This window comes from Panthera onca, chromosome D3, assembly GCF_046562875.1.
Source record: "Panthera onca isolate mPanOnc1 chromosome D3, mPanOnc1 haplotype 2, whole genome shotgun sequence".
Classification (NCBI taxonomy): domain Eukaryota; kingdom Metazoa; phylum Chordata; class Mammalia; order Carnivora; family Felidae; genus Panthera; species Panthera onca.
Genome location: NC_138350.1, coordinates 58,702,904 through 58,728,123, shown reverse-complemented (window position 1 = coordinate 58,728,123; position 25,220 = coordinate 58,702,904). Strand labels below are relative to the sequence as shown.

At 37.0% G+C, this 25,220-nt stretch overlaps 1 long non-coding RNA gene across 1 annotated transcript in view; it reads right to left on the bottom strand.

The window, feature by feature from the left end:
- Nucleotides 1-24,886, bottom strand: part of LOC132665113 (uncharacterized) — a 41,379-nt gene extending 16,493 nt beyond the window's left edge. The window contains exons 1-2 of the long non-coding RNA XR_009603978.3: nucleotides 24,764-24,886; nucleotides 4,973-5,050 (exon numbers count right to left, since the gene is read on the bottom strand). This is a non-coding gene — a long non-coding RNA (uncharacterized LOC132665113). The remainder of the gene's footprint in view (nucleotides 1-4,972; nucleotides 5,051-24,763) is intronic.
- Between the last annotated feature and the right edge of the window lie 334 nt (nucleotides 24,887-25,220).

Here is a 25,220-nt window from a genome sequence, read left to right as displayed (position 1 = left end):
TGATAGATTAGAGAAAAAAGGGGAAAGGAGAAAAAAAAAAAGGAAATCTTCAGATAATTTGAAAAAATGAATACACTGAAGTAGACTAAAATGAAATGATGGAAGTAAAGTAGAATTTGAAAAAAATTTACACAAAAGTAAAAATTATAGTAGAAAAATTTAAAGAAAAATATTGTTAATAAAAATTAAAAACAAAGATGATTTTTTTCTTTCTGTATTCAAGAAAAAGAAAAGAAACGAAAAAGAGAAAAAAGAAAAAAAGGAAAGAAAGAAAATTGAATAGATGGACCTGCCAGCGACTGAAATACGACTGAAATTACTTTGTTTTCCCCTAGAAGTCAGACTATGAAGCGCTTTATAGTTTATAAACAAGCAGGAGGAGAGACTTGTGTTTTTGAAGTGTGATGTTGGCCCAACTGGGTGAGGCTAAGTGTAACGGCTCCTTTCTCCACTAGATGGTGCTGCTAGCCTACTGGGGTAGATTGTTGTGTTGCTCATACGTGTGTATGCACATGTGCAGGAGCGGTGAAAATGGTGTCACACAGCTACCCAGTCTCTAGTATAGGAACTCTGTTCTCTCCAATCAGCAATTGCGCACCCATCCTCTGTCTTCAGCTTTCATCCACTCCCCGTTTCTTCACTGTCCGTGACCAAGCCCCAGGCAGTACCTCTCTTCCGAGTTTTGTCTCAGATATGGCTGCTTTCCCTGGCTCCTTACTTCTGAGGGACTGCGGCTTTGACCTGTTCCACCCCTCTGTGGGAGGGTCTGACCAAGCCATGGCCAAATGCCAGCCCACCCCAGAAAAAGTTTGTGAAATAGTGTAGCAGAAGTGTTTTAGGGATTATGGAAAATCACAACACATCTGGCACTGGGCTTCACCTTTAAGGACATTGTTCCAGCACCAGCGAATGTGGCCATTCTCTGTGGTCTTCTGGGCTCCGGTTGCCTCCCAGCATCTACCAAATGGCCTTCCAGTGGTGGAAGCGCTTCTCCCCATCTGCCCCGAGAACCTCCCAGACTCCACTCTGCTCCTGGGGTTTCACCCTTCCCACCAGAGCACCACAAAGTATCACGCTGAGGAGTTGCAGAATCTGCACTCCCCCTGTTTACAGTCTTAATGGAATTTAAACCCCCTCCTTTCTCCTTTCTCCCTTTTTAGTTCAGTCCCTGAGGCTGTTTCCAATTTTCCACTTTCTCTCCAGCTGCTTTTGGGGAGGGGTGCTTTTCCTGTATTCTGTCCATCGTCTCCATCCTTTCTCTGCATGCAAAAGTACCTCCCTGCCTTCTGTGGCTTCTCTTTCCCCAAGTTCCCCTCTCTGCGCTGCATACCTGCTGAATTATGTAGTTCTGGTTGTGTAGGTTGTTGTGTTAATCCTCAGATGAGTTTTCTAGGTGTGCAGGATGGTTTAGTGTTGGTCTGGCTATATTTCATGGACGTGAGACACACAAAAAACTTCCATGCTGTTCCACCATCTTGGCTCCCTCCTATTATTCTTCTGACAAACTAGACTGGCTTCTACTTCATTGATTTCTATTTGTTGTTTTCTCTGCCTTCCTACTTCTTGATAGGAATGGTCTTGGATCTTAGTTCACCTATCACCTTTTTTGGGTGACCATTCCTAGCTAAGCAACCTAATTTTATCTCTTACAATGTTATTCTCAACCACGGTGCCCATTTTTATTTTGTTCATAGTAATGAATCTGATATTTAAATGATAGCATTTTGCTATCTAAAATAAAATGGTAAGATTTGAAGCAAGATTTTCATTGGATTCATTGGCCATTCATTATGCAAAACCCAAGGATATTAGGATTTAAGGTTCCTACTCCTCTCATTAAACAATTCAGTTATCTATTGTGGCAGTTTCTTCTGAGATCCAGTTACTCATGTCCCATGCTATGCCTTCCATCTCCATGTGTTAGAGTTACTGCATTGCTACATGTATGAGAAATCCTCCTGTAGGGAAATGTTCCAGTACTGGCAAGCTTCAAAAGAGAGCCATGTTTGTGGGAGAGTATGCACTGTGTTAGAATTCCCTCTCCAGACTGGCTCTAATAAACTCATTACATTAAGATCAAAATGACTGACCAGCTGTTCCCCTTCCCTGAAGTATTTGCATTTTAAAAGGTGAGAAAAGCCTAAAACTGAGACAATAAGTTTCTATTTGTTGAACTCAGACACGAAGAAATACTGAAATGTAAAAAAAAAAATTCAAGGAGATGTGAAAGGGCTATATTATCACTGCTGGGAATCATTCAAACTGGCAAGAAGGACCACCAAATCCACTCTCTAAAATTCAAATCATTTGCATGGCTCTCTGGGGAATCAATTGGTCCCTAAATTCTGCCTTAGTTTTGATATTTGGCAGGGCCTTTGGTTCATTAAAATCTCAGGAGTCGCTACAGAGCCTCAAGTGTAGTGGCCTCATTTGGGGCCAGTACTGTCATCATGTTAGGCACAGGCTGACTCCCAGCAGGGGTCACAGCCGGCCTAGAAGAGTTAATTATCCTCAGGATGTAACCACAAAGCCATAAGCCTGTCACTCAGGCCTTTGCTCCTGTTTGCCAGTAACTTTGGATTATCAAGAAAGGCAAAGAGGAGTTCCTATTATTGATATGATGAAATATATTCCTTCTCCATCCTAATGAGAGACTGACTCAGGAAAATGTAAGATGAAAACAATTGTATCATTCATTCAAATATAACAAATCTTTGTTAGATGCTTACTCTGTGCCAGGGACTATTTTAGAAATATACAGGGATAGTAGTTATCAACATATACCAGGTTTCTGCTTTCACAAATTTTATATTCCAGTGACCAGAAATAGGTACCAAAATAGAAAAAAGAAACCTAACAAGAAATTATCATTTTAATCAGTATAAGGAAAATTAAACACTGCAATGTTATAGAGACTGGCATGATAAAGGAGTTAGATTGCTTGATCTATTAAAGACACCCAAGAAAGTGACATTTAAGCTGAGATACAAGTCCATCCCTATAAAGATGTGGAAAAGAGAGTTTTGGGTAGAGAAAGTATCAAATAGAAATCCATGAGAGGGATACAAATTCGGTTTATTTGAGAAACAACAACAAAAAAAGACCAGGAGAATTTCTACTCCCAGGAAGCTGGAGTAGACATCCGTTTTTCTTTTATTCTTGGTAAGTATAACTAATAACTATAGGCATTTTAAATGCAGTAAACATAATATGGATCTGAAATATAGAGAGGATAAGAAAGACAGGCTAAGGAACTCGGGACTTAAGTGACAATAAAACAGTGAGTTACCTCAATTTTCTAGTTTTGCCTTACACATCCTAGACTTGGGGCTGAAGAAATAACTAACAAATCATAAAGGTGTAGACACACACATAAAAATGTCCCAACAAGAGCTTGCTCTCTTTAGCCAAATTTTGATAGTGAGTGCTCTACTCCAGTCAAATACGACAGAAACAAACAAACCAAAACTGTTTTTGAATCTCTATCCAGGTCAGCAAAGCCTGAGTGGCAAACCTGTATTTCCAACCACATGAGACTGTAATAAGCACCCTAAAACTCCTACTGGGGTGGTGTCAGAGAAGATCAAATATGGAGGTTTGACTTTTATATCCACTGGCTGGCTGGTTATGAGCCAGTGGTGCCACTAGAGACCACATGAGGAGGATGGACATCCGCCTCTACTCAGTATTCATAATATGCCCCTCATTTCACGATAAGAAGAAGCCAAAGCAGGGAATGAGGACACTGACCATCTTGGAGTAGTAACAAGGCCACGCCCACCTCTACATGCGCTGTCTGTTGAGATCACCTCAGGACTGGCACTTCTATCCTGCCCAGCAATCAGTAATGAGGAACACCATCCCTCAGTTAATGCAGGCTGAGTGAGGAATCTGGACTTTACTTCCTCTTGGGAGTAATAAGGCAGAACCAACCTTCCTCTAATGGAGTAGTGTCCAAAAAAAAAAGAGGCAGATAAAACAAAAAGGTTTAAATGGGAAGGTTAAAAAGGTTAAACGGTCTCTTACCAATACAAACAAGGGCTCAGTTTTAATCAAAACTCACTAGTCATATGATAATGAGGAAGATCTCACAATCAATGAAAAATACTCTAAAATCATAGAAATATTAGAATGATCTGATGAAGATTTTAAAGCAGCCATTACAAAAATTATTCAACAAGGAAAAAACACACTTGAAACAAATGAAAGTAGAAAATCTCAACAAAGGTCTAATATTCATGTAGACAGAGTTCTAGAAGTAGAGGAGAAATATGGCATGACTAGAAAAGTATTTGAAGAAATAATGGCTGAAATTTGCACAAATTTGGCAAGAGACACAAACTTGCAGAATGAAGAAGCTCAATGAACCCTAAAGGTTAATCCCAAAGAAATCTACACCAAGACATAGGCACATCATATGTAAACCTCTGAAAGTGATTAAAGTAATTATTATAACACTTTTCAATGTGGTTGTCAATATGTGTAGAGAAAATATTTACATGTTATACTCCCATGATATTATAGAGTATAAAGGAACATAAAGGGAGCTAAACTTTAATTCACTCATATTTGTAAAGTGATGACACCAGTACTAAAAGAAGAAAAAGAAAAAAAAAACACCATCCTAAAATTCTGTATCCAGTGAAATTATCTTTAAGAAGTGAAACAGTAATAAAGACTTTTTCAGTCAAACAAAACTAAGGGGATTTATCACCAGTAGATCTGACTTGCAAGAAATATTAAAAGAATTCTTCGAAGAGAAGGAAAAGTATAGAGGTTAGAAATACAAATCTATGAAGACCAGTTTCCTTTTTTTTTTTTTAATGAAAACTGGACACTTTGTATAACACATTGTAACAATTATAGATTCTGATTCCCCTTTTCTAGAACTCTTACTGTTGCTGCTTTTTTGTTTGTTGCTTTTTTGTTTGTTTAATGATTTGCCTGGACTCATTATGTAGACTCTACTTACCTCACAGTCTTCAATCACCAAAGTCTCTGCTTTTTTTCTTCTCATTTTCATTCTCAAGCCCAGCTTCCTAGATGTAACCTATGGAACAGTTTTTTGGTCAGCTAATGATTGGTCAGGGGTTGTGTTAAAACATTGAACAAATAAAACTCTTCCTTTGCCTAGAGAGCTGGGTGTTGTTTGCAACTCATTCAATGTTCAGACACTTTACAAATCTTCCCCAGCTTTTACCTTCTGCAGGGCCTTGTGGCGTCTCATCTGCACATGTATTCTGAATGCCCTTGCAGTCAGAAACAACTTATAAATAGCAAGAACCATCTCTGTCTCTTCAGAGATTTTGCAGGCTTGCACATGTGTGAGCTTTCCAGACTGCCAGAAATCTATGAGTGTTTTGCAAGGCCTCCAATGGCTATCTAATTTCCTAGAGCTCCATATTAAAATTTTGGCTATTCTATAACTGTGTTGCTTGCCCCAACCTCAGGCTACATGCAAGAACATTGGTCTTCTCCCTTTATTTGACAATGAGATTAATTGTGTTTTCAACATTGCCTCTGGGTGTGGGGTTCTTCCTCATTCTGTACCCTTTCTTGTTAGCCTCTTTTAGCATGGAAGCTGCTGGTTTTCATAGCTTTCCCTGCCATAGTTGAATTTCTTTGTTGATGGAGTTAATGGAAGGAAGCATCTCAGGCTAAAACTCCAGAAACTCCTACTGTTCTTAAATAAACATCTCTCAATTTGTAGTATGCCTTTCATTGATTTCTAAAATATGGTGGATTTCTAAATAAAGTTTTTCTACTTTTATCATTGCTTATTTGGGTAAGGATTTTTCAAGTTCCTCACTTCCTCATGACTGAAGTCTTCCCTTTGAACTATTTTTTAGGATTGATGTTATTTCTATTTTAAATCTTTGATAGAATTCAAAATGATGTCAACTGGGCCTGGATTATTCTTTGTGAAAGATTTTAATTACAGATTCCATTATTTTAATGCTTGTGAGAGTATTTATACTTTATGAATGTCTTTTGATTTACTGTGTTTTTCTAAGTATTAATTTATTCTAAATTTTGAAATTTATTTAAAGGTGCTTAAATCTTATGATCTTTGTGATTTCTGTGGGATTTGTAGTTTTAACTTTTGAGTTTCTGACATTGGTTATTTGTACATTCTTTTTTTCTTGATCTATTTCACTGGAGTGTTTTTTAAACCTTATTTTTAGAGTTAACTTTTATTTTTGGTGGTGCTATTTCATGTCTGTTTTGCATTTTATTGTTATTTTATTTCCTCAGTTTAATTTTACTAGCTTTCTAAGATGGATGCTTAAATTATTAGATTTTAGCCACCTTTTTTCCCTTCCAAACATAGTAATTGTAAGGTATGAATTTCTTCTAGTCATGCCTTATGATGCATCTCACAAATTTTGATATGTCTATTTTTATTGTTATTCAGTTGAAGATATCTTCTAACTGCCATGGTGATTTTGTATTTGATTTGGATTACTTAGAAGTATATTACTAAACTTCTATTACATGAAGACTTATTTATTTAATTTAACCATCTATTTTTAAATTAATTCTAGCTTAATTACCCTGTGGTCAGTCAGATTTCAATGAAATGTAGTCTGATTTCAATCCTTTGAATTTTGTTGAGACTCACTTTGCCACCTGGTGTATAGTTAATTTTGATTAATTTTTCCTAGTGTTTCTAAAAATATATATTTTTTAATTCTGCAATTTTTGTACTTTACAAATGCTCATTAGGTGAACTTTTTTTGTTAATATTCTTTTCAAGTTTCTTTCTTTCTTTCTTTCTTTCTTTCTTTCTTTCTTTCTTTCTTCCTTCCTGAGAGAGAGAGAGAGAGAGAGAGAGAAACCTCACAAGCAGAAGAGGGGCAGAGGGAGAGGGAGAAGAAGGATCTGAAGCGGGCTCTGTGCTGACAGTGCAGACCCCAATGCAAGGCTCAATCTCAGGAACCTTGAGATCATGACCTGAGCCAGAGTCAGATGCTTAACAGACTAAGCCACACAGGCACCCCTTTATGTTTTCATGCCATTTTACTGGATTGTATCTAAGTAGGATTTTGTTTTATTAATCCAGTTTAACATTTGTTACATTATTAGAATATGTAGATTGAGATTTTTCATCAATTCAGAAAATTCTCAACCATGATCTCTTTAAACATTTTTTTTTCCCTCTCTCCTCCTATGGGTGTCAAATTATACTTTTGTTAGAACTTTCTTGCTATATTCTCTATGGCTTTAATGTCTTTTATCTTTTTATGAAAACATTCCATATTGTTTTTATCTCTGTGTATATTTTTTTATCTATTCTAGTTCTCTGGTTTTTCTTCCATCTATAGAATACTTAATTTTCATTTCTTTTAATTAAAATGTACATTTATTTTTTATAGTATCTTATTGTCTAAGTTCTTCATATTTTATTTCTTTGAATCCACTGTATTTAACTATTTTAAAGTTTATGTGTAATAACTCCATTGTGTTGATCATTTATATTTCTTCTGTTGTAAATTGTTTCTGTTATTTTTCAATTACATTTTCTTGCATTTTTTAACATTTATTTATTTATTTATTTATTTACTTACTTACTTACCTATTTTGAGAGAGAGAGAAAGTCTGAGTGGGGGAGGGGCAGAAGGAGAGAGGAAGAATCCTAAGCAGCTCCACACTCTCAGTGCAGAGCTCAATTCTTGGGGTCAAACCCATGAACCTTGAGATCATGACCCGAGCTGATGTTGGATGCTTAATCCAGGAACCTGCTTGTATTTTTTTATATCTGGTTATTTTCCATTGAGTGCTAGGTGCTATGCCTATAAAATTTAGAGATTATTGAAACTGGGGATCATGATTCCTTCTTCCATTGAGTGTATGTTTTAAATTTAATTAATTTATTTTTAGAAAGAGACAGAAAGAGCAAGCAGAGAAGGGGCAGAGAGAGAGAGAGAGAGAGAGAGAGAGAGAGGGACAGAGAGAATCTCAAGCATTCTCCATGCTGTTAGCACAGATCTCACGAACTGTGAGATCATGACCTGAGCAGAAACCAAGAGTTGGACACTTAACTGACCAAGCCACCCAGGCATCCTTTCCACTGAGTGTTATATTTACTTCTGGAAGGTGGTGGTGGAACTAACAGTCCTGCAGCACCTCAATCTAACCAGGCATTAAGATGATTTAAAGCTGAACTCTAATATCCCCAATTTCTATTCTATTCACTTCCTATTTCTAAGTTGAAGCTCTTGGGAATTCAACTGAAACTTTTGGTGGGCATAACTTGCCCAGAGACTCCATTAGTGGGCTTTGAATTCCAATTTTCCTAAGCTCTATGGGTCTGTCATAAACAATTTTTAACATTTAGCCTCTCAGCCTCCTAATTCCTCTTCTTCTGCAAGTGTCAGATATCCTGAGGAGAAAAGCAGACCCAAGTGTCAGTATCACCTCTCTGGGTTTCTTTCTTCTTTCAGGTCTTCCTGCAATAAGTCTTCACTTCTTTGTAAGCAATCGGCTGATTTCAAATATTTTATTTAAAATATTTTTCCAGCCTTACTTGTTTTGTTCTGCATTACCTAGACTTCCATTCTTAGAATACTTGTGTTTGTTTTTCACAGCCTCATGTATGTATGGCTTTCATGTTGACAGATAATATTTGTTGTAAATACACAACTCTGTCTACTCCTTCTCCTCCTCATCTCAGAAAACGATTAGGTATGAGAACATTTTAATCAATTCCCCTGTTATGGGTTAAATTGTGTCCCTGAAAAGGGTATGTTGAAATTCTAACCCGTGGTACCTTTGATTGTGACCTTATTTGGAAATAAGGTCTTTGCAAATGTAATCAAATGAAGATAACGCCATTAAGGTGGACCCTAATTCAATATCACTAGTATCCTTATAAGAAGAGAGTAGAAACAGACACAGTAACACAATGTGAATGCCCTGTGACAATGGAGGCAGAAATTGAACTGATGCATCTATAAGCCAAGGCATACCGGGAATACCACAGGCTGAGAAAGGGGTGGAATAGATTCTTCCCTATAGACTTCAGAGAGCATTGTTCTGCTGACTCCTTGATTTCTACTAGCTTCCAAAAGTATAAGAGAATGAATCTCTGTTGTTTTAAGCCACCCAGTTTATGGTACTTTGTTATGACAGCCTTAGGAAACTAATAGATTCCACCCTTAGCCTGAAATAATTTCTTAAAATCCTAAGTTTCTAAATTGACTGTGACCTCTCTCTTTCTACTCCTATTAACCTCTCAGCTCTTTCACAGACATTTAACAAATTCCGTGTCAGCAACTGGTAACATTTGGGATGATTTTCTTTTGCTGTTTCCTTCCCTTTCTTGTCTGTCCTCCATACTAACATTATTCACTCATTTCTTCTTTTGAATATACCAGGGGATATTTAATGTCTTAGCTAAAGTACCAAGTGATTTTATGTTTTTCCAGGAGCCCCTGATGGCAAGAGAAGTATTTGGTAAACTCACATTTAGTGTTTAGAAATAGACTCCCTCTCATTTTTAACAAATTGCAGTGGTGACAATAGCAAGTGGGCAGGTTAGGTATAATTTGGTATATTTACATTTTTAGTGTTTTGAAAATTTTTCCACTGCTAACCAACAGTAAGAAATATTTTTTTACATCATGACCGAATCTACTTACACATGCAAACAGATCTAATTGAAGAAAAAAAGAAGTTTCCTACAACAATGCTTAGCTTACTAAGATGTAAATCTTCTGTTATTTTCTATTCTATACTATGCTTTTATAGTTATGAACATGAGGGACACCTAGGTGGTTCAGCTGGTTGAGCATCCAACTCTTGATTTAGGCTCAGGGCACAATCCCAAGGTTGTGGGGTTGGGTCCACGCTGAGTGTATAGCCTGCTTAAGATTCTCTCTCTCTCTCTCTCTCTCTCTCTCTCTCTCTCTCTCTCTCTCTGCTCCTCACCCCCACTGATCTCGATCTCTCTCTAAAATAAAAAATAATAAAAAAAAGAAGACGATGTTCAGGAGGAATTAAAATGAATTCACAGAAGGAAATCATAATCCAGAGTTTGAGATTACTGTCCAGGTGACTTGTTTTCTGCATGACTACTTTCTGATGTCCATCATATGGGATCTCACACATTAAGCAGTAGAAAGTCAGGAAGAGTACATTGATCTCTCATTAGATCTTTCTTTTGATTCCTTTTAGTTAATTATCTGAAATTTATTTGTTTAGTTCAGATTTCTGATAACACAGGAAGAAGATATATTTTCAGGGGTTTGTTGAAGACATTTCTGTCTCCTCAGATTACATTATCAGAAGAATCTATTATTTCATTATTTGAAACCCAGTCTTTTCCTTTTTTGCTGTCCTTTTGTTGAGGCAGAATTAAATTTCTTTTTTTTTTAATTTTTTTAAATTTTTTAATTAAAAAAAAATTTTTTTTTTAACATTTATTTATTTTTGAGACAGAGAGAGACAGAGCATGAATGGGGGAGGGTCAGAGAGAGGGAGACACAGAATATGAAACAGGCTCCAGGCTCAGAGCTGTCAGCACAGAGCCCGACGCGGGGCTTGAACTCACGGACCGTGAGATCATGACCTGAGCCGAAGTCAGCCGACTGAGCCACCCAGGCGCCCCGAGGCAGAATTAAATTTCATAAAGGGACACATATCATTTCAACCAGGTTGGTGTTTGGTGCTATTTTTTTCTGTATTTGATAAAACTCATTTGTAAACAACTTAGTTTTGGTTTAAACCATCGAATTATATATATATAGACAAATTCTAATACAACATAAGCTACATTCTCATAGAATTGCTCGACATCAAGCGTGAAACCCAAAAATAACATGTTCTGCTAAGGAGACATGGTGTTTGTTACACGGAGGCTTTTCTGAATGGCTGACATCCAGAGATTCATTTTCACATTGGTTCTACCCTCCACCATTTGGGGCATGACAGGAAAAGATCAGAGAAAATATTGTTGGAAAGAGTTAATGGCAGGTGCCATGTTTGCTTATTGCTTCCTGCAGCCTTCAGCAGTTGATGCTTTTGCTGTTAAATATTTTCATATGTAGTTTCTATTTGCCTTGAATTACTGAAATATACTAAGCATATCTCTCCAAGGACCCAGAGCCACGATGTAATAGGCTCCTGCTAATAGCTTGAAACTGTACAGCAATCTAGTTTTAAAATACAACACAAATCTTTATCTAAAAGCACTAACACCTCACTCTTGTGTTCGCAGAGTATGTTTTCACATTTCCTCTTGCGATGCATAGGAAGGGGGGAAAAGCTACAAGAGAAATGATGCATTCTGGGCAAGGAGCCAATTTAAAAAGTCTGTTCTTTCCAGTTTGCTGTCACTTGTCGTGGTTAAACAAAACACGGAGGAGAAAAAGAGAAATTGGCTTCAGTGTAAATGTCAACATTCTGATTAAAGCAAACACAAAGCATTCAGAACTCTTGACAAAAAAAAAATTAAATTGAATTATGAAGGGTATGCAAATGGAGCCCTTCCTCTGTATGATTACCAGGACTTATGCATTTCGTATTTGCTGTCTGTGCTGGAGAAATCTGTGCTGCAGGACAAGGTGTTCAAGAACAGGGAAGGGAAGGTGAACAACACATTTCCCAGCTGATGACAGTTGGAACCTACCAAAATGTTGGTTGAGAAATAGCCCGATACTTTGCAAACACTGGGGAAGGTTAGGAAGCTGACAGGAAGGCCTGGTGCTTTTACTCTATTGTCTTTCTAGCTAAGCAGGGTCTTCCCCTAGGACACAAAACCCAAAAATGTTTAGTTAAAGGATTCAAACGACGTAATTTGTTAGAGGGGAGGGCTTTAAAAAAACTCATATTAAAATGCAGATATGTAAACTATATAGTGTCAATTCTTCCCTATCTCCTTCAACACAGACCTTAGAAATTGAATTGTTTGAAATGCAGTTTGAAAGGGATCTCAGCATGCATCCATGATATGCAAGTTTAAAGGTAACATGATACATCCCATTTCTGTAATTAAAATTAATGGGAAAATGAAAAAAATGGTGTGCCTAGGTCTGACTTTTCCAAAAGCAAAATATATTTGTCTTCTTGAGTGAATATATATGGCCCTGTGTTAAGAGGCTGTAATGTAGGTGTTATCTGTGGGGGTGTATGTGTGTGTAAGTTTATATGCTAAATGTAAGAAAAATCTTTCATTACCTTCCATTCTTTACTCTCCATGACCTCCAGTACCATCGTATATATCAAACTTACCTTTGCCTGTAATTTTACCATTGCTTTCTGATTCATCACCGCTCTTGTCTCTTCCCCCTTTGGGCTACTCTGAGACTGCCTCCAAAGTTATAGTATGCTCTCAGCATGTCATTTCTGACTCAAAAATCTGAAATGGTTACCCAGTGCCTGCTATAAAAATCCAAACCCTGGCCTGGCATTTAAGGCTTTCACAAGTGGCCTCAAATTAACTTTGTATTCATTTCATAAATATTTACAGAGTGTCCACTGAATGTCATTTTGCTTTTTCCTCACCTTGTTGACCATACATTTTCTACTTTTAGGGTTTTTTTTTTTATTCCTCTCCCACCATACATTGTGCTTTTCCATTTCTGCAACTTTATTTTGCTGTACCCTTTCCTTCCTAAAGCTTTACCTGCCAGACCCTACCAGAAATGTCTTTCAAGGCTGCATTTCAAAGACATCTCTTTCTTGAAATCTTCCCTATTACTGGATTTGAAAATGACTTCTTCCTCTCCAGAACTTTTATAGTTTTCAACTCATAACCCTTAGAACTTATTAGTATTACTTTATATTATACAGATCTTCTTGACCTACACTGTGGTTGTGTCCTGATAAACCCACTGTACTTTGAAAATATTGTAAGCCAAACGCTTAATACATCTAAGCTACTGAACATCATAGCTTAGCCTCGCCTACCTTAAAACATGCTCAGGATATTTGCATTTAGCCTACAGTTGGACAAAACTATCACACACAAAGCCTATTTGATAATGAAGTGTTAAATATCTCATGGAATTTATTGAATACTCTGATGAAAATGAAAAACAGACTGGTCAGTCATATGGCTACAGAATGATTGTGTTGGTTGTTCTTACCCTTGTGATGATGTGACTGACTGAGCAGCTGCCCAGCATCACAAGAGAGGATCAGACCACATATTGCTAGCCTGGTAAAAAGATTAAAACTCAAAAGTCAAAGTATGGTTTCTACTCAAAGTATATTGCTTTCATACCATCATCAAGTCAAAAAACTATAAGTCGGGGACCGTCTGTATATGTATATCCTGCATCTGGCCTAAAAGAGTCTTAAAAGTTGAAGCCTTTGTTTCATAAAGCTTCAGGTCCTTCCCCAAACTAGTACATGTAGTCATGGTGACTTGTACATCCAGATAACATTGGGAAAGTGATGTCACCTAGCAATGTTCTAATTCCCTTGTCCATGAAATATGGATGATGATCTTTCTGTCTTGGAGAATCATGAAAAGTAAAAGGGGGTAATGTTTGTAAATCTGTGTGGAGCTCTAAGTATTAGGTATAATTTATATTATCTCAATTTTTAATATTGACAATGTATCCAGAGACATAAATAAGTGAATGAAGATAGTAGTACATGTAAGTAAACACTAACACAGGAGCATTAGCTCTTTGCTGGATGCTTTTCATAGATTTAACAGAGTTCACACTGTAACCTTATAAGGCTGGTACTAGAAACTTGACTGAATAGGTGAGGCTGGGCAGGCTACATGTAAATAGTCTGACTCCAAACAAATACTGTGATGTTCTTCAAACTCTCAGGAATGTATTCCTTGGACTGTCCTAAATAACAGGAGAACTTCGTTCAACTAGACTCAGGGACAACATACCCCCAGCTCTACTATGGACCCGTTTCCCCATTCCTTGAGTGTGTGAAAATAAATTCACTGCAACTCAGAGGAACAATCTGAGGATTTGCTTGGACCCCACTAACCCCATTTCCTGTGCTGCTGCTGTTCTTCCCCCAGATCCAGTTCTATCTAAGATTTCCCTAAATTTGTGTCTGAATGCATTAATTAACTTTTTGTTAAACAGTCCTCTAGACTGCCTGTTACAAATGTGGATCCCTGCCACCATTGTAACAAGTGTTCCAGGTGACATTGATGAAACCTGTCTTCAGACTACACTAAGAAATAATGCTCTAGACAATAAAGCTCAAATGTATTTAGGACACGACATAGAGACGTTCCATTTGGTATGAAGAGAGACTGGTAACATTTAATAGGATGGGGAGACTAGAGATTATCAAGCGTCACTCCCCATTCCATTCAGGAAAATGAAACCTACATAGAGGTTAATTGGAATAAATCAGCATAAGGAATTAAGGCCAACAATAATTCTTGTGGTGGTTTTTAATGGAAGTCTCATTCATTCATTCAATACCATCTTCTTGAGCCCCCACATTATAGTGTCATTCACTGAAGAAAGCCAGCCATAAATAGCCTCATCTCTCTGGGAGTTTACAATCTGGGTGTGGAAACTAAATTATCTTATAAACAAAAACTATAAAACATGAACAGAAATTCCAAAGAGATTATCACTTGATGTATCTCAAATAGTGAATTAAAAACACACATGCACAGATTTTAAGTTTTTATGTGTAATGTGGGAGCTGGTGTGAAACAAGACAGGTGTTTTTAGAGAAGGTGAGGGCTTATCTGCTTTATCACCAGCACAGTCCTCCTGAGTGGGAGGGGTCCTGGACAATGAGTCAAGGCCTTGCCAGCCCATTTCCCACATTTCCTCATCTGTGCACTCAGACTTGGGAATGATGGCTTCTTTTGTTGTTGTTTTCATGTGGAGAAAAATACATGTTCTTTCCTTCAAAGTAAACATTTTGGAAACTGTTGTGATTGTTCAGATTTCTTTAAAGACCTTGACGCCACTTACCATTGCTTTTTAGACTGCAGGGAACATAATGAAACTGAAGTCTCTCATGGAGCTTTTATTCCTCTTCTTTCAGACTTAATAGAAAGCAGTAGGGGACACTTGGGCCACCAATGTCAGTGCCATTTCAGGATCTGCTTTGGTTTTATTCTCAAGAAAAATGGCATTGGATTAATTTTTTTTTTTAAACAGATGTTTTGCTCAGAAGAAGCCCTAACATTTGCCATTTATCTCCTTCTCTTCCTTCTCCTCTCCCACTCCCCTGGCCTGTCTTTTCTTCCTCTGGGACAGGACAAAGGCCTGAGTTTGAATGGGGTCTTTCCCTGATAGTGCTTCTGGCAAACTTTATTTGACCAGGGTCCACAGTATGAAATACATTTTACATTGAGATTCAACATGAAACACACAGAAGCACACACATATATCTTTTGACAGAAGTTTGTATCTTTACTACTAAGTTTACACATTTTTTTCCTTTAGACATCTCCCACTTCCAAAATATTAACTTTGAATCTATCTTCTGGTATTTGGTCTTTAGCAGCCTAATTATTATTATTTTTTTTAATATTGATTCATTTTTGAGAGAGAGAGACACAGAGTGTGAGTCGGAAAGGGACAGAGAGCAAGAGAGGGAGACACAGAACTCAAAGCAGGCTCCATGCCCCAACCTGTCAGCACAGAGCCAATTGTGGGGCTCGAACTTACGAACCGTGAGATCATGACCTGAGTTGAAGTCGGAGACTCAACCGACCAAGCCACCCAGGGGCCCCTCAAATTTAATTTTTAACATGGAGTCTCACTGTACTTCTATTTCATTAGATAAGGATTCACTTTTCTTGAATCTTCAACTCATTTTAGTGAAGTCTAAACGCAGCATTTTCACCTCTGAGTTCTCAAAAATTGTAAGCAGCCATCACCAAAACAGCAACAATGAACAAAAACAAACAAACCTTGGTTGCAGGTCATATTCTCAGATATTTTTGATCCATTTAAGAAATAGTAAGTTAACTTCACCCTTAATGGCTTACAACAGGCAAACTGAAAACCCTGCTTGGCTTCAGAAAAGTAGAGCTTGTTAGTGGCTGCAACAGTAAGTAATGGGAAGGATTTGGAAGCTGAGCTCAGTGGAAGGCAGACAGCAGTCTATTACTCAGGTTGGCCAAGGGAGTAGCCAATGAGCAAAGGGAGAGCCATTCCTTACCCTTCAGATAGTTTTTAAGTCTTCTGGAAGGTCAGCATTTTACTTAGACTATAAATCACTCACGACTATATTGTGACTTTCAAGGAACCCCAGGCACTTTCCTTCACAGGTCACTCTCTCAATAAATAAATAAGTAAGTAAGTAAATAGGTAAGTAAGTAAATAAATAAATAAATAAATTTATTACTGTGTTGATATAAAGACAAATATAATCCAGGCTGGATTTATAATGAAATATTATCATCATTATTATATATTGTATTTCCTTTTATCTTCTAATTTTAAAAGAAATTAAAATTGAAATATTTTCATGTTAGTTTGCAAACTGGGCCTTTGTACACGGAGGGCAGGGAGACTCAAGAGGCAAGGCATCCAGACTGGTAATTGGAACTTCTAATAAGCAAGGGAATTTACATATTAAGCTTATCTTGGGCAGCTGCAAGATGAGAAGATCTCCACACCCACCAGCCAGAATCATAAGGCCTTATATAGAGACCTTAACTGGGTTCAGTCACATATTTAGTTCAGATGGTGTCAACACCTTACTCTCTCAAGGCTGATTCCTTCGAACAGCTCCTAGTGTGGGAATGGTGGGCGGAAAGTACATTTCAAGGACAAGGGAGTGAAGACTGTCTGATTCTCCTGACCCAGCTTGTTGCCAACTGACGGTCTCATTTTTTCAGTGACCTCTTCCAACATTTCATGAACTCCCAACTCTATAGTAGGGCCTAGATACTGTGCTTATCACCTGGATGAACATTTTGTCTAGAATCCCTAAATTTTAATGCAAAGTATACTTTGTAATTCACAGGTGAAAGAACTGACTCCTTTTCTTTTATGAGTAGAAAACATGTTGTAATTTCTAGATAATGAAAAGTAGCATATATGGTTGCATCTGCTTCTTTTAGTTAATATTACAAATGTTGTGGTTGGTTGTTTTTAGAGATATCGTGGTGGCTGTGAGTAGCAGAACTGTTTGGAATTTGGGTTGGAGACCAGTGTGTGCCTAGGGTCAGAGGTAAACCTTTGAAATTTTACAAGGAATTAGACTAGAAGCAGGGTGCTTCATGGAATTACACTAGAAGCAGGATGCAGAAAGTTTGACAAAAGAAAATATCCTTTGGGTTTGGCATTTGGTCCAGGACCACTTTTCTAAAGGAAAAAGAAATATATCTTATACAAGTAATATATATTTAAAAGCAATAATAGGTAAACAATGCAGATAATAAAAAGGAACATCTGTAGTTCAGTAATTCCCCAGAGATCTAGTCATTGTTAATATTATGAACCACAATCTTTAAGAAGCATATGCATATATTTATGTATGAACATTTAAAACTTTTAACAAAAAAATGATCTATTATTCTATAGGTTGTTCTGCTGCCTGCACTTTTGCTTAAAAATAAATCATTAGACTACTTGCATATCATTAGTTTTTCATCTAAAATATAATTCCTAATCCATGGTAGGACAACCTAACACTTGTTCAATGGGTCTCTTGCCTATGGAATTCGAGCTCTCCATAGCTATTTGCTAATACAAGCAGTGTTGTCCTAAACTTGCATAAGCCTGTGAACACAGCTGTATGCGTCTATATTCTCTCAGAAAAAAAGTTCCTTGAAGTGTAGTTCTCAGGGAAATTGCTATATACTTCAGACAGTTAACCATTTTTACATCTTCTTTAAAGAACTATCTAGGGGCACCTGGGTGGTTCAGTTGGTTAAGCATCTGACTTCAGCTCAGGTCATGATCTCACATTCCTGGCTTCGAGCCCCGCTTTAGATTCTGTGCTGACAGCTCAGAGCCTGGAGCCTGTTTCAGATTCTGTGTGTGTGTCTCTCTCTCTGCCCCACCCATGCTTGTGTTTTGTCTCTCTCTCTCTCTCTGAAAAATAAATAAACATTAAAAAAAATTTAAGAACTATGTATTCATGCCTATATCCCATTTCTTACTTTTTTTCTTGATTAGAAGACAGGCTTTATATAACAAAACTGTTAATCCTGTGTATCTTTTGAAAATATTTGTAGTAGTTTATTTACATTTTTTGAAGTTACTTTTTTTTTCTCTCTACACATGTTTTAAAAGTTTATTTGGTAAAATCTATAAAATCTATTTGACTTCCTTCTTTGGTGATATTTCTTCTATTATTTGAAGTTTAAAAATATGTCTGTTTAAATTATTTGTGATTCATTTTGGTATAGTATATGAAGTATAACCAAATTTTGCATTTGTTTGGTTTTTTTTCCAACTGCGTTTATAAACAAAATACATTCCTACTTTTTTTTAAGATTGCTTCTGTATGATGTTCTAAATTCTGATATGAACAGTGTGGCTGGTTTCTATACTTTCTCTATTTTTCATTGATCTATTAGTCTATTTCTGTACCAGAATCATACAGTTTTGATTTTTGAAGTTGTAAAAAATAAAACAATGAACTGATTATGTCTTTTTTTCCTTGAAATGAGCTATTTTATCATTTACTTTGTTAGAAGAAATGTAGTATAGTTTTTTCAGGTCAAATATTTGGAAAAGTTATTGACATCTTTAAGGTTTAATTCAGAAGAGTAAGTTTTTTCATAGTATCTTCCCATCCAGGAACATGGGACATCACTCTGTTTATTTATTTACTCATGCACACACACACACACACACACACACACACACATACACGTGCATGTGGATGTGTAAATATATAGTTAGATAAAGTTTTATATACTTCTTTGACTAATGCATTTTTGCTTCTTGATATTTTTTATTTTGGTTGCTATGGCAAATAGAATCTTTTTTTTTATTATGTGTTCTAAGTGGTTATTGCCACTGGGTAGGAAAGCTTTAGATTTCTCTACTTATTTTGTAACTGCAAATCTTACTGTATTTCATTGTTAGCTCAAAGTAATTTTTTTCTTTGATTCACTGGGTTTTTGGAGTAGACAATCTTATAATCTGTAAGTAATGGTATTTTGTCACTTCCTTTACAGTATTTATAGCTCTATATTTTTATTATCCTATTTCATCAGGTAGAACTTCAGAAACTTGTTGAATAATAGCAGTGCTAGCAGGCATCTCCTTTTTTCCCCCAGAATTTATTGGAAATGCTTCTGGAGTTATGTAGTCAAATAAGGTGTACATAGTTTCGAAAACAAGTCTTTATCCGTATTCTTAGTTCATTCTGAAGCTTCTTTTTTTTTCACCTTAGTCTGTTTATTTTAAAACAGAAATGGATTTGGGATATCTGGGTGGTTCAGTCAGTTAAGCGTCCAACTCTTGATTTTAGCTTGGTCATGATCTTGTGGTCTGTGAGTTGGAGCCCCACCTTGGGCTCAGCTAGGAGAGTAGAGCCTGCTTGGGATTCTCTCTCTCTCTCTCTCTCTCTCTCTCTCTCTTCTTCTCTCCCTCCCTCCCCCTTCCATACTCTTGTGCAGGTTGTCTCTCACTTTCTCAAAATAAATAAATAAACTTAAAAAAAAATAAGAAACAGATTTGAACTTTGTGAAATGCATTTGGGCAATTATTAGGTTAATTACATTTTTGTCTCTCTTTTTACCTATTGATGGGAGAAATTATATTTATGGCTGTCCTAACAGGTGAGCCCATCTTGCACACCTGGTGTAAATGTTATTGGGCCATGGTGTATCATTCTTTTGATATGGCACAGAATTTAATTTGCTAAAATTTTGCTTAGCATTTTTGCAGCTATACTTATAAGTGTGATTATTTGGTAGTATGTGTGTGCACACATATGTGTTTTCATACACACATTTTCCTTACCAAGCATGGTATTAGGTTTGTGCCAGCTCCTTAAAATGAACTGAAAAAATTCATATTTTCTATATGACCTATAAATCTACAATTTAGATTTCATGAAAATGTTGCTGTCCCTGAAGATGTGATAGATCAACCCAGAGTAATCTCACCCAGATTGTTTTGTCTTTCTAGTCAGTCTCTCTGGCATTAAATACGACTTTCTCCCCATAATCTACTAAGTACCCATCAAGCCTCTACCTTTCTGAATTCACATGCAACACACAGGAAACGGTCAAAGAAAGTCAACATAAAAAAAAGATGGTGTACAAAGCAATTCATTCCAAGCCCAAAGGAGTGGCACACACAATGCATTTTATTGGAATTCAGAAGAATTAACAAATAGTATTGGCCTCTTTGATTTAGAAAGTTTGTTGTTGTTCCTTCTTTTGTTTTGTTTCGTTTTGTTTCTGTCTGAATGAGGAGGGATTTGAGCTTAATATCAGGCTAACCTAGCTGAGAAGTGCTAAGAGTACCTTAGCTGTAAGTATGAACTGCTGTTGGGATATTGACTTGAGTGCTTGAGGCACTAGAGGACATTCTGGCAGAAAACTGAAAAGAGCACATGAGGAGTATAATGTTAAAAAGACTGGAGTCAGATGCCCAGGGAACCTGTAATATGTACAATTCTTCCATCTACAAAAACCTATTTCCTTCCATAGATGCTTTAATGAAAACCTCTAGCTCATTGACATAATACCAAAGGTTCAAATAGATAACTTGCAGGTCCCCTTCCAATTTTTTCACTCTTTGATTCTTTGAGTTTCTAAAGCCCCAGAGTGCCTCTTGGCCTCTGGAATTTGGCATGATTTGACCCAAGATTTCAGTAACAAAATGGTTTTCAGTTTAACCTATGTAGTTCATTTCATCACTTAATCATGAACTTCCAACTCTTTGTGAGCCAACAACAACAACAATAGTGGTTTGTATAAGTCACATAAGAGAAAGGCACATCTATATCTTATGAGTCTATTTACAAAGGGAATTATAGAAGATGTCTGCTTACTAGAAAAAAATCACCTAAGTTAAGACAGTGAAAGTGCCATTAAGTCATTTTTCCATCCCTCAGAACCTGGCAGGGAATTGTTCCCTGTGGTGCATTTTCCTGCTTCTCTTGCAGCCAGGTTTTAAACATCTTAAGCTATAGTACTACCTTCCCCTCCCTTGAGCAGTGACTATACTGCCTCATAAATCTCTTTGGTTGGAATTCTTTCCAACATAACTCCAGGTCCCTTGTGATGGATTCTTTCTGCCCCTGGGAGGCCCCTTAGTTTTGTCATGTGCTAAGGGAAAGAAAGCAGGAATTGGATTTGTGCAAACTTCAGAAAGCGAATCTTTCTGTCCTTTGTTTACATTCTTAGCTATAAACTGAAATCTTTAGATCTTACAGAATGCAACACTGACATTATCACACAGGGAACCTCATATATCAATTAGTTGAGCATTCATGGTAAGTTCCACGAGAATGGGAAACTTGGACAGCTTATTCAACTCTGGAAACCCAGAGTCTAAAAGAGTGCCTGGCAAATAGTAGGTGCCTGATAAATACATGTTAAATGTCTGTATAAATCAGTGGATTGCTGCATGTCAAGCAAAATATGCCCAGTGGGAATGCCCACAAAAGAAACATAGGACTCCTGCCTCACAGAAAACTACGTCTAATTGGAGAGACAGATTCATACTGGAAATTAAGTAGTCTGTAGGAGATAAGGGTTTAAGAGCCATAATGCAGATTCTGAGGCTATGGGTTGATGGGCAGGATTTAAATCACCAGAAGGGCAGAGCAATCCATGGAAGAGACCACTGCTCTTTCCCCTTGTCCCCTTAACTACTTCTCAGAACACCTGTAAGTTTATCCAACTCAATTACTCTGAAGTCACTGAGAACCTGGCTTTATAACCTATGATTGAGAAGATGTTAGTCTTTATTCAAATGACATTGCAGCCAGAACCCTAGCTGGTAAATCAATGGAAACATGCTGCTCTGACTGGAACAAAGTAGTGAGCTCTTGTGATGCACCCTGAACAGGTTCACAGAACCTCAAGGACCCTCCAAGAGCAGTCTGGGGGACACCTGCCCTCTGTGAGCATGTGAGGAACTCTGGTTCTATCTCTCCACTCTTCTCATTCTATAGATTTTTCCAATCACACCTAGCCAGACCTCTACTTAGCCCTTTAGGCTAGGAGTATTTTTGTGAGCATGTGACAACCCAACATCTAGAAAGGAAACATAGAGAGTCTGCCTTCTGATGCTGTTGTTCATGTGTATGTGTTCAAATCTCTGAATAAATAGTTTGCAGGCAGTCACAACATCTCAGCACAGTAAAGTATGGAGTCCATGCATTGTAATTCTATTTTCTGACAAAACAGCACAGGACTGCAGGACTGACCCTTTGCATGGACTCTCAGGTGATTGCTCCTAAGAAGGATGTAATTGGGGTATCATCATAATCCATCTATGGCTTTAAACTGCCTTCTACCTCAGTTTGTCCTAAAGACAGGAGTTCTCATACAAGACATCAAATGTAAAGAGTCTCATTTTTTAGAAAATACTGCCAGGAGAGATTACACATTAAATTTGTGTTACCTGTTAACACCTTTGCCTGAGTTAGTTTATCAACTTAGCTCTCCAGTCACTGAGTTAAACTTTAGTGAAATGAAATCTGAAACAGAAATAGCTGATTTCTTTTTTTATGAATTGTGTTCCCATAAAATTCATATGCCGAAGTCCTCACCTGTAATGTGACCGTATTTGGAGGTATGGCTTTTAAAGAGGTTAAATTAAGGTTAAATGAGGTCATAAGGGGGAGGGGTCTAATCCATTAGGACTGCAATCCTTATGAGAAGAGGAGGAAGCACTCGGAGTGCACAGAGAAAAGCTAATGTGAGGACAAAGTGAAAAGGTGGCCATCTTCAAGCAGGAGAGAAGCTTCAGAGAAACCAAGCCTGTGGACATCTTGATTTTGGACTTCCAGTATCCAGAACTTGAGAAAATACATTTCTATTGTTTAAGCCACCCAGTCCATTGTATTTTCTTGTGGCACTCCTAAAAAAACTAACATACTTTATAATTTTATGATTAATATATTAGTGTTAACCAGTCTCTAGAATAATCCTTCCTTCAGCAAGCCTCACTTTGCCAGCTCCCTTCCTTCACAAAAATGTAAAGAAAACAGGGATGCACAGTTCTCCCTGGAATTCCCTTTTTTCACCCTTAGCAGCACTTACTAACTACACCAGGCTGAATATTTCCTAGTCACTGACCTGGTTGCACCAATACATTGAAGCTCTTTGTTTGGCAAGTGTTGTATCCTGTTGAACATTTTATTGCTGGTCTACAGCACAGGACCTACCATATGCTTATACACTCAAAAAAGTGTTGAATTTTTTCAAATTTAATGTATTGAAAGGTTGTTATGTATATATGGAAATACTCTAAAATCATCATTTTCTCTTCAAGAACCCATAGACTATGACAATTAGCATCATAGTTAGCAACAAATCATGGTTGATTTATTATTGTCAAGTGGTGCTTTTATTGTTTTATTTTGTAGTAGGTCTGGAATAGAAGATTCTACCATATAAATAATGCTGCTGTATTTAAAATTGTGTATGTCAAACAGTTAGTGTTCTTATGCTCATGTGCAACTATTCCACACTCTACCCAGTATTTGCTGTCATGTCACATCAGTGGTTAAGATCTCCAAGGCCATCTGATGGCTTCCAGAGAAACATTTTAAGTCTTCATGTTGACAGGCATGGCTAGTCTTAACATGGCTTCCACCTAAGTTTTTAAGACTTGCTTAGCCGCCCCACTACTGTTATACACCCTTTTTAGAACACACCATATTAAACCTTCAAGAAATTCACTATTCCCTCCCTTTGTCCATCTGGAAAAACTCAATTCATATTTTAAAACTCAGTACAAATGTCATTTTCTGTGAAGCCTTAGGGATGATGCAAAGCAGTTGGTCTTTGCATTATTTTCCCATAGCATTCTAAATATTCACTGAAAGTATAATCTCCACCTTCTGTTATAACTTCCTAGAAATACCAGTCCTAAAAAGTTCAAAGAAATACCAGTAATAACAACACACCATTACTGACTAAGAAACAATTGTCAAGTAACTTAGTAGAATTAGATGATGACTTCTGCCCCAAATCTCAACTGATTTCACAGCTTTTGGTTTCCTCCCTCTCTTTATTGCCCAAGTTTTTCCACCTTAAAACAGGGCATGATAATCCTCCTTTATTAGGCATGACATAAGGAGGACTGAGACTAGCTTGGCTTTCAGATTTACAGAAAACTCAATTGCCTGAAAGATGCTTATTTTCATAAGACACATTTCGATGACAACAATCTTAGATAAGTTGAACTTCTTCCATTACATCATTAGTCCATTTCCTTTCTTCTTCCGATCCTGTACTTCCTCACTGCATGATAATTAGATAGAATATTGTATAATTCTCACAAGCAATACACATGCGAAATGTGATGTTCACTACCAATTCAGAGATGATTTTATCAGAGAGCTCATCCAACTATTTTACCTTTGTCCTATGGTGTTTTAATTTCTTATGACATAAGCCAACTGCCCTGGAAAATTCTGAGATATCCTAAATGTTTATGACATCATGGATCCCAATATATTGCTTAGATTTATGCAAGCCTTCCTAAATATCTGATATAAATATTTCATATTAGGACTAAAATTTCATAAAACTTACATATTAAATATAAGGACATTGTGGGAAAGCATCTCAAGATAAAAGAGAATACAATGCAATGTAAAAGAGTTATCCAGGTCACAAATATATCAACTTTTACACTAATTTAAAGAATTTCAGTACCTTGTTCTTGGCCCAATAAGTTAGTCTCAATTCATTTTTTATTGTTTCCATTTCAGAACCCTCAGTCAGATATGCAACTGAACATGAGAACTTCCTGCTTCCATCCTCATTCTGGTTTAGTTCTACCTGAAAAATAAAGTCCAATACCCTCAGCAATACCCTCCATTGCCTTCATATTATGGCCTGAATTCAGCTTTGAGGATTGGGGCTCTACAGCTCAACCCAATGCTACCTATATACATGATATTTTGTCCTAACCAGACTCCTTGAAATTCTCTAAACATATCATATATCTTCATGCCGCTCTGGGTGTTGTTCCACTCCAGCTGTTTCTGCTGCCTGAAATGCCCTCCTACACACAGATCATTTCCATTCATTCTCAGGGCCCAACCCAAATTCAATCTTTACAAATTCTTTACTCCTTTCACAGGTAAAATAAACTAATTGCTCTTCAGTA